General features: G+C 37.5%; 1 long non-coding RNA gene across 3 annotated transcripts in view; it reads right to left on the reverse strand.

Moving 5' to 3' along the window:
* The window catches only part of LOC141417551 (uncharacterized), a 72,679-nt gene that overhangs the window by 37,663 nt on the left and 22,187 nt on the right, over positions 1–12,829 (reverse strand). For 2 of the 3 annotated variants that reach the window (XR_012442199.1, XR_012442198.1), the window contains exon 3: positions 1,665–1,824. The exons of the other annotated variant lie outside the window; for it this stretch is intronic. This is a non-coding gene — a long non-coding RNA (uncharacterized lncRNA). The remainder of the gene's footprint in view (positions 1–1,664; positions 1,825–12,829) is intronic. 3 annotated transcript variants of the gene reach the window in all.

The raw sequence follows: 12,829 nt of genomic DNA on the forward strand, positions 1-12,829 counted from the left end.
GAAGCCATCATTCCAGTTCTAACACAAAATGAAAGCATCATTGTGGGAGCAATTTTGAAAATGTATGAACTTCATAAAATGTTCCATTTTCCACAATGTGAGTTGGACTGTACAATCAGAACATCAAAGATCAAGAAAACTACCCATTCAGACCTCAACCCTTATACCTATGTATGCTGAGAGAGGATAAAGTGTTTTCCCTGTAGAAAGTTCATCAATAGGAGACAAGAAATACATACATCACTTCTATGCCACACAAGAAATGGCCATTTAAAAAAGAGCAAGTATGAGCTAACCAGCAAGTTCAGAGCTATTCCTCAATGAAGCTGTTACACATTTACATTTACGGCTAAAATCATATTCTCAATTCCCATGTGATGAGGTTTAAAACACTCTGAATAAGACCACATTAAAAAATGACTGCCTCTTCCTGCCAATAAAAAAATTGTAATATAATGTATTTGGTTAATGTTTTTCTATCCAAAATGAATCAGCAGCTTTTATGTATTCCAAAAGAAAATCAACATCAAAAACAAACTGATCCTATAAACTATTGTGAGCACACAGATGAGGAATCTCATAGCTTTTTTTTTTTTTTTCAGATTTGGTAAAATAAATGTGGGTGGCCTAGAAGTAAACCAGACTTTATTGAAAGAATGACTTTTGCCACCAAGAACACCAAAAATCTTAATTTCTTTTCTGATCTGACAGGGACAAAAGGATCCTAAGTGTTCTCAGTAAACAAACTCTTGGTCACTCCAGCAAATTCTGACCCCAAAATGAGATGTTAAGAGAACTAAGCAGTATTATGGACAGTGAAAAACGATGACAGATGCTGAAATTCTGTGAAGTATTCTGGAATTGTCCTGCAATCGATGCTCATGATTTCCTCAACTGAACTATGAATTTTCTGACTAGAAGAATGATATCTTCTTCCACAGAAACAGTCACATACCCATGCACAAAGTTCTTTTAAAACTCAAGTCAACCTACAATAACATAGACATAAGACGCATTTGTTTGTGATATGAGGGTCTGCAATGTGTGTGTCTGATTTTATGTCATTTTATTACTACTGGATTAGTCATAAAGGATATTTCATTACCATTAAGCTTTCCTTTGAGCTACCTACTGAATTGCATAACTAAAAAAATTTGTGCTCTCCCTCAGTAACTGTGAATGTGACCTTATTTGGAAATACGCTCTTTGCAAATGTAATCATGATAAGAGGAGGTCATACTAAAGAAGGGTAGACCCCTATTGGATTAAGTTGTCCTTGTAGGAAGAGGAGGAGAGACGCAGATACCAACACGTGGGATAAGAGCATGTGAAGAGGGAGACAAGAGATTGAAATGATGCATCTACAAACCAAGGATGCCAAGGAATGCCTGCAAGGAAGATCCTGAATTTTCCCCTAGGACCTTCAGAGGGAGCTGGCTCTGTCAATATCATAATTTTTGAATCCTGGCCTCCAAAACTTTGAAGTTTAGTTGCTTAAGCCATGTAGTTTGTGATAATTTGTCATGATAGTTCTATGAAACCAATGCCACTTTATAGTTAGACCCACCTCCTCTGCCCCATTCCCCTACCATCCCTGACAGTCACCAGTCTATAGTTTTGTCATTTTAGTAATCTTATGTAAATGGAATTATAGTGTTAGTGACCTCATAAGGTTGGCTTTTCTTTAATGCCCTTGAGTTCCATCCACATCGTTTTCTGTGTCCATCCTTTGTTACTTTTTCTTGGCCCAATAGTGTCCTTGGAAATGGCCATCCCAGGTTTATTTAACAATCCAGAGGCATCTTGGTTGTTTTCCGTTTTTAGCTATTAGAAATAAAGCAGCCATTAACAATCATGTACAGTTACTTATATAAACAGAAATCTTCATTTCTCTGGAGTAAGTGCCCAGGAAAGCAACCTCTGGGTCATGTTGATATGTGTATGTCTAGTATTTTTAAGAAACATTCTGTTTTCCAGGACAGCTCATGCCATTTTTATCCCAAACAGCACTGTATGGATGATCAAATTTCTCTGCTTCTTCACTAGCAAGCTGACATTGTCATTATTTTTTATTTTAGCTAATCTAATAGATGTCTAATAAAAACTTACTGTGATTTTAACTTGAAACTCACTAACAGCTAATAATATTAAATATCTTACCATTTACTCTGTCATCCATACATCATATACAGTGAAATGTCTACTCATATCTCTTACCCATGATTATTCATTTCAATGTTGAATTTAATGTTCTTTATGTATTCTAGATACCAGCACTTTACTAAATAGGTGGTTCAAAAATATTTTCTTCTAGGCCATGGCTCATCTCTTACCACAGCTCATCTTAAGGCTTTTAGCAGGGTCCTTCAAAGGCGGGGGAGTTTTGAAATTGATGAATTCCAGTTTGTCAATCTTTTTTCTTTTATGGATTATAATTTTCATTAAATGATTAAGAACTTAAAAATCTGTGATCATTTTTGTAAAAGACATGTTCTTTTTTGCCTACAGACATCAAATTTCTCCATAGTGTTATTTATATACTTTTTACTCTAACATTAAAACAAGTGGTTTCTTATCTATTTCCTCAAATTCCTCCTGGATGGTGCAAATGTTGGCAGGTCACATGATGACCAGGTAAAGCTGCCAACAGTCTTTCCCTTTTCTAGGAGTTAATCTGATACAACCTTAGGAAACAAACTCTCACTGTAGCAGGAAGACATAAATTCAGGCAGTCTGGTGAACTTTTATTACTGGGAAACTACTCCTGGAATAAGGCAAGAGCTAAGCAAAGGAGTTCTTCAGGAGAAAAGGAAGTTGATATGAAGCTCAGCAAGTAATTATGCCACTTTTAGACTGTTCAGAACAGACAATGATACGCTACAGGAATGCTTCTGGTATGCTTAGCTACATCCAAAAAAAAAAAAAGCAGACACTTTTTTTATTTCACATTTTTATTTTTATATTAACTGTTAATATAAGAGGTTTTATGCCCCTTTAGTCCTGTCCCATTTAGTCACAAACATTACAACATATGCTGAGCCTAAACCACCAGAAGGAGAAAGAAACCCCCAGGATAAAAGGAAGCTCAATAATGGGGGTGACGAAAAATAAATGACAGAAAAGAGTGCAATGTTGTGAGAGATCCAGAGACCTTGCCCTCTCTGTCCTTGCCCTTGCACTCTTCCTTTTCACACTTATGAGAACAGAGGAGGGACAAAGAAGAACTCTAATTCACATTTGACATTTGGTGGAGATTGAAAGTTTCTACCAAAAGAATAGTGGATCAGAAGAGATTCTCTGATTCCAACCTTCTTTGCTACTGGTGATGTTTAAATCATGGCTCCTTGAAGAAAGGGTAGAATTCTTCACTTTCAGAAAGACTTGGGGTAGGGAGCTTGTAGGACTCTCTGGCAAGCTGAAAGAAACATATGTATTTTATGCCAAGAAAGGAGATGAATCACTGGAATTTCTGTTGTCAGTGCTATGAGAAATCTACCATGAGAAACAGCAGAGGAAGCTTAAAATACTTATCTTCCAGATCAAACATAACTTCACACAAGAACTAAGATTTTTCTAGAAGTTTTCTTTGAACACCATGGCAATATCCCCCAAGGGGGACATAATGGGAAATGAAAGTTAAAATGTGAACATTGTCATGGCAGTACCCAAAGCTAAAAGCTGTGAAGCCATTTCCCTGAATAAGCACAAAGGCATTGTGCTTACTGATAAACATACTGATATCATAGATTCATAGGCTACTGTGGGATCGACAGTGCATTGGGACAGCTGTATAGGAAAATGCAAGAACTACTAACAACATTTGCTCCTGAGAATAAGAAAGTACAAGACCCTTAGTTTTATTTAACAGCAGAATCACTGATCATAGAATATTTCCACATTCCCCAAAGGGGCACACTTCAAACTTGACACAACTTCTGCTCAATTAATTGTTGCTATTTGCTTCTTCTCTTCTATGTCAAACAATGACTTGGAGATCACTGGGAAGCCCAGGGAGCTAGTCTGAAGTATTCAAAGCATAGTACTGTCTCTGGAAATCATTTTCAACCTTGGAGGAACAGCTTGGTTCAGGAGGACATTCATGAGGGAGAGCACTCCATCGTGGGATGTTAGATGAGGTAAAGAAAGCAAGAAGCAGCATAGTGCCATTCATCAGAGCTTATCTAGGGTGAGGGGAGCATCAGTGATGTCAGAGACAATGGATTGTGTATAAGGAATTGATCAAATGAGTAAATATATTAAGTGTAATAGGAACCAGTTTTCCCATTGTTGTAGGACAGACATAAATATCAAAAGGGCTAAAACAGGAACGAATTCTGTAGTGTTAGGCTGAAATTATAGGTATTGATATGAACTCATGATTTTATATGTACAAATAATTAGATGTAGATATGAATGTGTATGTACAAACACAAGTGCATCTTAGCTCTGTCTCCTAAGATAGCCTGATATTGGCAACAGTCAAAAGCAATAAACACCAACAGAAAGTAATATTTGGCTTCTAAGCACCATTCTGGTCTACATTGTCTAGGGAACTTTGCATTTTGGAACCAGAGCTGATACCAAATAGTACAATATGTGTCTGGTTCATCTTGCTGTTATTGAAACATCTGGGAGATCTTGAAAGGAGTCGGTTTGTTTCCTGATGTTGATTGTTGTATGAAGGAATGCTCTTAATTTTTGGGAATTATACTAAATCACATGGCAGTGATGGGCATCATGGTAGCAACTTAGTCTTTAATGGTTCAGGGGGAAAGGTCTTTTTCACACTGTAATTCTTACTTTTCTGTACATTTTATATTATTTCAAAATAAAATAATTAAAACCAAAAACAATAATGTTCAGAAGATCAAGGATGAAGTCATGTCAATCCAGACTGTCCTCCCAGTGAGCATCACTAAGACACATGTTGCTAACACATTTCTCTTCCATTTAAGCCATTTACCTCCATCAGACTCTCAAATAGCCTCTAAACATCTATTGGGACCTCCATCTATAACTGCCTCCAGTTGTCAAGAAATTACCAAGAATGACGTTTCTTTAGTGGTGCACACATCCATACACACGCATGCAAGGTAGTTATGAAAAATTGGCAACATGTTAATCCAACACTCTTGATTCACCATTTTTGACTGAATCTAACTGTTGGCTGTTTTCAAAAACTCAACTCCACTGCATAGAATACACTGCCAGAGTTTAAAAAGAAAGACTCCAAAATATTTGTTATGACTCGGGTTATCCTGGGGGAGGCAAGTACTTTTTAATGTTAGATGTGTTTCTTCAAAACACGTAAACAATTTCTTCTCAATAAGTGGCAATTTTAATTTAAAATGCTAGGGAAAATTACCTGTTTTTTTCTTTTTTAAAAAATATTTTCTTCTCCTATTTCAGTTCAGCTACTGATCATCCATTTGATTTCTGGAACTTCATGTTTTCCTTGGCCACAAAGATAATATCTTCGGAAAACTTTTACTTAAGGAATGGTGAACATGCACATTTATTTGGGCCTTTTTTTGTTCTTAGGCAGTGCTGGGGTTTGAACTCAGGTCCTTGCACTTGCTAGACAAGGGCTATATCACTTGAGCACACATCCCAGCCCTTCTTGCTTTCGTTTATTTTTCAAATAAGATCCTGCACTTTGTCCGGGCTGGCCTTGGACTGCAATCCTGCTGTAAGATTACAGATGTGTACCACCACGCCTAGCTTATTGATTGAGATGGAGTTTTGTTACAAATTTTTGCCCAGAATAGCCTCAAACCATGATCCTAGTATCTCTGCCTCCCAATAAACTTGTATTACAGGCCACCATGGGTCTTTTCTTGACTGCCATTATAAAATGGGAAACAGCTCTTTGAATGATTTAAACTTGCAATATTTTTTCTAAAAACGAAGACGGAAAATAGGAGCAACTGCATTTTGAAGTTCAGCCGAGAGAATTCCATTTCCAGTAAGTAGGCACACTAGGTTACACAGGTCATTTATCTCTTTGAAAGTAATAAAATGCTAATGGAACTCTATAGAAACATATTTAAAAACTATTGACTATCTGACAAGATAGAGGAGAATTACCCTGGTAGAATATAAGCCTGTAACAAGGGTTTAGCCAAGCAAACAGCTGTGTCTTCAGGGCACCAGTAAAAGTGAACTGAAATTTCATAAATGCTTAAAGTGCCCAAGTGGGGCCTTCCACAGCAAGTCATCCCCTAATAAACTTGTGAGCAGAAATAGCTACCTTCTCAGTAGGAAAGAAACCTCCACCCCTAAAACACAGAATCAACTCATGTACTCAGAATAAAAGGGAATGTCCTAAATTTAACAAAAGATTAAAACTACAATAACATCATCTACTGTTGAATGTTTAATTTCGCCCTTCAAATCAGGAACAAGAATGACCACTCTCAACACCTGTATTGAAATATGCTGCAGGTACTTGCAGGTAAGAAAAATAAGCAAAAGGATTGGAAAGGAACAATCTGCATTTTCAGGTTATGTGATTTTTTTACACCTTTCTTTAACTTGTACAATTAGTAAAAGACTGATAAGTTTCCAGACTCTCAAGCAGAATGAATGCAGGGCAAGTGTTCACAGGTAAAGGTATCCACATGGCTCTGGGAGCCTGAGAGTTAAACACTTTTTGCTCCAGGAACTTAGGAAAAGGAGCAGGGAGAAGAGCATGGGGAAGTAGGGAAGGAAGGAAGGAGATCATAATGAGAAATAAAGGACAAAGTTGATTCAAGTTGTGGGATGCTTCCAAAATGTAAGGCCTACTATACCTCGACTCACTGATGTTGGTCCAGGAGAGTGAGAAATCCACAATTATTTCCAAGTTTGTGTCTTAAACAAAAGATAAATAGTGATGGTGTTTACAGAAATAAGAAGGGATGGAGTTAGAACACAGTTAAGGTAGCAGATCTCAAAAAGTTATATTCATTAAACTTGACATCCATTTAAAAAGTCAAATGGTGCTACTGAGCAAACAGTGGATGGAAGTCGCATCTCCTATCCAGCCCTATTGACCACTGCTCCATTTTCCTGGTAACTCTGTGACCCTCACTTCCCTTCTTGAAGCCCTCATCTCCATCAGGAATGATGTAGACCAAAGAGAGAGCTTCTACAAGCTCCGTCAGGAGCCCCCAATGGCTTGCTCCCACCAGCTCTATGTCTCTTAGAAAATTCATGTATGCTAATGTGATTCAGTCCTGTGATTTATATCCTAGGTCCTGTTTCTTCTCACTGCTTTAAGAACATTTCTTCATCAGCTGCAATCTCTCTCTCTGTCCTACATGTTGAATCATTCCCAACAGCATAAAAACATGTGGTATTTATTTCATTTTATTTTAAAATCCCTCCATTTGTGCCACACCAACTAATGCCTTCCTTCTCCTATGACAGATGTCTAGTTGTCCATCAAATCTAATGATAGATAGGGTCACAATGATGAGACAGGAGTTGTTATGGGGGGAAGAGATCACAACTCGAAACGAAGTCAGAGAGTGATTCAGAGATCAGATTCACTTTTATTGGGTAGAGGGATGGGACTGGGGTTTGAACTCAAGACCTAACACTTAATACATAGGTGCTCAACCACTTGAGTCACACTTTTTGTGTTGCATATTTTTGACATAGGATCTCCAACTATTTGTCTGGGCTGGCTTTGAACTGTGAGAGTCTCCTGATCTCTGCCTCCTGAGTTGCTAGGATTACAGGTGTGAACCACTGGTGCCTGGCTCAGGTTTCTCTTTGAACAACTTCTCTTGAGAGAGTTCAGTGATCCCATGACTGCTACCTTCATCCTTTCCAAGGGAAGCTAGCCCAATGGCCTTAGGACTTCCCATTGGCGTACCTCTTTAAAGGTCCCACTGCCTCTCAGCACCGCCATTCGGAGGACTAAGCTTCTAACTCATGATCCCTCAGAGTACACATTCAAATGGTATAAGCCTTATGTTATGGCTTAAATATGAAATGTCTCCCATAGGATCATGTACTGTGAACTTGTTTGGCAACTGGTGGGCTTTGGGGAAATGACTGAATTCCATGGGCTTTGACCTAATCAATGGGTTAACCCTAATGCATTCATAATATGATAGCATTATTGGTGGGTGGTGAAAAGTAGGAGGTGTTGGGAGAAGTAGGTCATTGTCAGTGTGTTCTTGGGGACTGACCCCTTCCTGTAATCCCTTTTCTCTGCCTTCAGTTCACCATAATGTGAACTGCTCCATCACACCACCCCACTCTGATGGACTGAAACCTTTGAGATGAAGAACTAAAGAAATCTTTCCTTCTTTTAAGTTGTTTATGTCAAACATTCTGTCACAGTGACAAGGAAGCACTATTTACACTAACCAATATGTACCATACCATGTTTACTGTTTCTATTTTCCTTTCTTCCTATTCTGTTTGAATCACTCTGGTTGTTTCTACCCACAGTGGTCCACAAAGACAGCTTTTGCCGGAATCACCAGTGGCATCCATGTGACTAAACCCATGTGGAGTCTTCCCCTTCTGACCTCTCAGCAGCTTGACTCATAACTGGCCAGCCTCATTTCTACTCCATCACTTCCCTCACCAGACTCTCGGGTCTTTGCACCTCCCAAATTTCCTCCTGCCCCACTTGCTACTGATGCTTCTCTCTTTTTTATAGGTGAATTAAATATTTAGAGAAAAGACTGAAGCTATAGGGCAGCTGATAGCCATGAATTTCACAAGGTTAAATGAAATCTTGGAGGAGGGATTCTTGGATCAGAGTAGAGGCTGTGTAGAATCATATAGGAGTCAGAGAACCAGTGTGTCTTGTACACCATGTGAAGACCCTGGTAATATGTACTCTTGCGAGACTGGCTGGTCCTGATAGCTTCAGAGAGAACATAAATGACAGGTTCTAAGTGGATATAAGGAATAAGGATAAGGTGAGGTAGAGGATTGCCCCATCCCTTGCAGGAAACATGAGAAGTTCTGCAGCCCTTTTTAGATTCTTCTCATTATTAATGATGACAGTGTTTATTATTGAAATCCTGACTCAACTGTAACTAAATAACCATGTGTAAGTGACAGTTAAGGTCACTGCTTGTTCTTCTTTATTGCATGCATTTCCATTTCAACATCATTCATTTCATTCATCACTTATATCATTCCCTCTTATCTACTGCTGCTTTGACTTTTTTACCACCTACACTTTCAACTCTTTTCTCCTTTGTCTCCTCTATTCATCTTCATGGTATGATGACAGACAGCCTCTTTGGATTTCAAGTTCTTCCTCTGTGAATTAGGGCTAATAATGTCCTAAACTGTGTTACCTGATCATTGTGAAACCAAAAAAAGGAAGAACAATAAAAAAATTTAATTAATAAAATAAAATTTTTAAATAAATAAATTTTAAAAATAAAAAAAATTAAGCACCATATGAAGATAGGATATAATCCTTATTTTTGTCCCTGGACTAATTTTGTGTTTAGAGGTTCAAAAAGCAAGTAAAATTGTGGTATATTGTGTAGCAATTTTTGGTTCTTGCCATTTTGTCCTCTGTGCGGCTTGGAAATAAAATGTGCACATCGGGGCCAAGTGGTTTTACTGAAGAGCTAATGCAAAAATATTTTTGTGAAACTTATTTGTAAAAGACTTGTCCCTAAAAATTAATAAAATAAATTATTAAAAATAAAACATGGGGGATGCAGTCCTTTGTCATTTTCCTTGGGGGAATTGTGTGTTCTTTGTTTAAAACTGAAGACTCCTCAGGTATCCAAGAATCAAGGACAATAGCACAGGTATGCTTGGGAAATACTCACAGATAAATGTGCAGGAAATGCAGGTAGTGCTACAAAACTTCTCATAGGCATAAGAACCCTACCAAAAGAGATTAAATTAGTGAAGATTCCTATCACACTGTGATCAGCCCTCCACATGGGCAACTTGAAGCAGAAGCCTTTACAGCAGCTCTACATCAAAGAGAAGCTTTCATCAGCTCTACCTAGCTTCAGTTTAGCCAACAAAAATGATTTGGTTTTGCTCAAACACTAGGATTCTTCATATCTGTGTGTGGGGTAATGGGAGAGAGTAAAGGAGAAAGAGATTAAGAAAGAGAACTAAATATGATGATAAAGTGTAAGTAGAGAAGAAGCTTAGAGAATTGTTTTATGACAAACTTTTCCAGTTAATATTATTTAAGTGAACTGTGTCTCTCAGGCCTGTTTGTAACAATAATTGTTTTAAATGGGAATTTACTATAAGCAAATATTATGCTTGTAACTATCCTTTAGATATCATATACACATTAGGCTAAGAATATCTATTAATAATTCAAAAGACTTCACTCTCATTTCCTCTTATCTGAGCATCTAATACTAAAGGTGTTAATATGAAGAGAATAGAAATTGTGCAAATGGTGTTCTTTTGTTACAATATTAAAATAATGGGAATATGGGCCATCAAACCTTTTATGATAATAATGAGTAGTAAGATAGGAAGTGAGAGCAATGTCAGTCATATTGGAGTAATCCTTTTTGATTGGTTCTGGCTTCTTACCAATTGTTCATTTTCACACAAAAGTATTCTTTGTACCTTGTACATTTCTTTCTCCCTTTCCTTCTTAGCCTGCCTCTAAATGCTCATAAACAATTATGACTACAGTTTAGGAAGGAAACCTTCTCATAAGTGTTGCAAATGGCACAACCATTGGCCCTGCCTTAACCCACCAGGATCCACCCGCCTCTCCTTTAATAAGTGCCAATAACAATTCCATTTTCTACTCAGGAAATTGTTGGTCATTAGTGAGATCTGTGTGTGATGTAACAACAAATGACTGTAATAGAAAATCTTCTGGTTTACATTAGAATTCATAGGCCAGGAAGGCTTTGTTGATTGACTGCTCTCTGTATTTTTCCAAAGCAGCAAAATCATTAGCTGTAAGAAGTGTCACTTACTCACGAAACAATTACCATGAGGAAAAATTCCCTCCACTTAACTAACATGATGAGCCACCTGACAAATTTAAATACCTTGGGATTTAGCTCGGTCCTTCTCCCTTCTTCAAGTAGATTATAGAATCTCTAAAGCCCAAATCTGGAGAGCATTACACAGCTAGAGAAAAATCTGCTGGGTTTACAAATAAGTTAGCTTATTGTTCACCAAAACCTCTATCCTTATTCAGCCCTAGATACTTAAATCCATACAGATCATAACTGTCTCCTGAGACTGGTAACATGTGCAATGCACATTGCACAGGAAACTGCTGCTGTTATGTAAATGATAGGCCCTTCACTTTTACCCCTACTATTAACTCAATTAGCTTAATTTCTCTGAACACTAGCTTGCTGGCTCCAAGCTGATGAAGGCTGGCTCCATCTTTCCTAGCCTGTGTTTAAGAAACTGAAAGTGGACAAGGTAAGAAAGGACAGAAGCAGCTCCAGCCAAACCAAGAATCTGGGAGAAATGATATTCCCACGGTCAGCTCCAAGAATGCTCCTTGTATGATCAGGAGACACTGCTATGTAATCACTTCTTCTAGTTAAGAAGAAATGAAAATTTTGCTTGAACCTAATGAAGCTTTGTCACTTTCAGAGGACACCACACTGGGATTGCCTCAGTTATGTTGAAAGATGATAGTAGCCAGTTCTCTGAGTGCTAGTTTTAGCACGAGGCAAAACATAAAATCTAAAATTAAGCAATATGGTCTTCATGCCTCCTGAGGGTCTCATTAAAATAAGATATTTCCCTCCAAAGGTTAACTCAGTAAGTGATGTATAAATTTCTTAATCAGGCTACAAAGATTCACCATACAAGAAACAGTTTCGAAAACAAACTCATCTATCATAGACTGTGGCTTGCACCAGGCTGGTAAAAATACCATTGATTTAGAATGTAGGGAAGAAATGGTCCTGGAGTGAAAGATGTTCAGAATTTTCAGTACTCTAATTAAAAAATAAGGAAGGTATCTATCCATCTAGAGAATGACCATCTCATCAAATTATACAGTGTTTTGAATAAACCAATAGCAGTTTAATAACATTTTATCCTATAATGAAATATGAATATTAATCTTCATTTTTGAGCCCAGGTTGGATATCACTGCTAAAATAGGAGAAGCTGGATTCTGAGAATAAGACTAGCTCTAAGTTAGTCAAAATTGTTTTTTATAACTGGCAAATAGGCAAACCTCAGATAAAACAGTGCTCATTTCCTCAATGCCAATTCAATAGCCTACCTAATTTTTCATTGTTGAAAACATTCCCAGAGTACACTCATGAATGAGTCTCTGAAACACCAGATAAATAAAACTCATCCTATGATGAAATGCAATACTCCATTTTCTGCAGTTGAAATGCAAATTATTTTATCTAATTGTGCCTATGTGGGGTTTCTGACCCATCAAGTCATCGTACATAGTTTTGCTATACTGAAATGAACCTGGATGCCTCTTCCTTTGCAAAAGCAAAAAGCAATAGCAGTGAAGGTGACACAATTATGGACTTATGACTTACAAAACAAACATCCTTCAAAGATGCTGCCTGAAACTGAAAATTGTCAGGGCAATTGTGTTCAGATATGGCAGCTGAACAGGAAATCAAGCTGCCAAAATATTTTTCTCAGGGTGTACTATCTATCTTAACACTTTCTGCTGACAAGTGTATCTACTTTGCCTACTTCTTTCTTCTGAAAATCATATCTATCTATGTAAAACAAAATTTCCATTGATTCAATATTTATGGAAAACTGGCAGTTCCCTGACATCTGTATCTATAGATATCAAGTTATTTATGAACTCACCCAAATCAACAAGAAGGATGAAAACTTCATCACCTGAGTTGATCTAGACATT

The sequence above is a fragment of the Castor canadensis genome, chromosome 15 (genome assembly GCF_047511655.1).
Source record: "Castor canadensis chromosome 15, mCasCan1.hap1v2, whole genome shotgun sequence".
Taxonomy (NCBI): domain Eukaryota; kingdom Metazoa; phylum Chordata; class Mammalia; order Rodentia; family Castoridae; genus Castor; species Castor canadensis.